The 222-nt window shown below is 35.1% G+C and overlaps 1 protein-coding gene across 1 annotated transcript in view; it reads right to left on the reverse strand.

Annotated features, from left to right (window-relative positions):
* The window catches only part of LOC109481350 (gastrula zinc finger protein XlCGF57.1-like), a 3,649-nt gene that overhangs the window by 3,091 nt on the left and 336 nt on the right, over nucleotides 1-222 (reverse strand). The gene's annotated exons all lie outside the window — the stretch shown is intronic.

Below are 222 nucleotides of genomic sequence, written 5' to 3' on the forward strand. Positions count from 1 at the left end.
ATTTTCGCTGTTACTTGGTTCACTGTTTCATACTTGTTACTTGTTTCGTAAAAACTGTTACTTGGTTCGTAAAAAATAAATGGTTGTGATCCAAGAACTTTGCTATTCATTTGTATACCAACCTGATGAAATTATTTACGGAAAAAGTACTGTTGAAAAGATAACTTGGCCATGGCAAATTCGATACTGTCTTTTGGGGCCACCAAAACATCTGCTTGGAGA

Source organism: Branchiostoma belcheri, unplaced genomic scaffold, assembly GCF_001625305.1.
Source record: "Branchiostoma belcheri isolate BF01 breed outbred unplaced genomic scaffold, Haploidv18h27 scaffold55, whole genome shotgun sequence".
Classification (NCBI taxonomy): domain Eukaryota; kingdom Metazoa; phylum Chordata; class Leptocardii; order Amphioxiformes; family Branchiostomatidae; genus Branchiostoma; species Branchiostoma belcheri.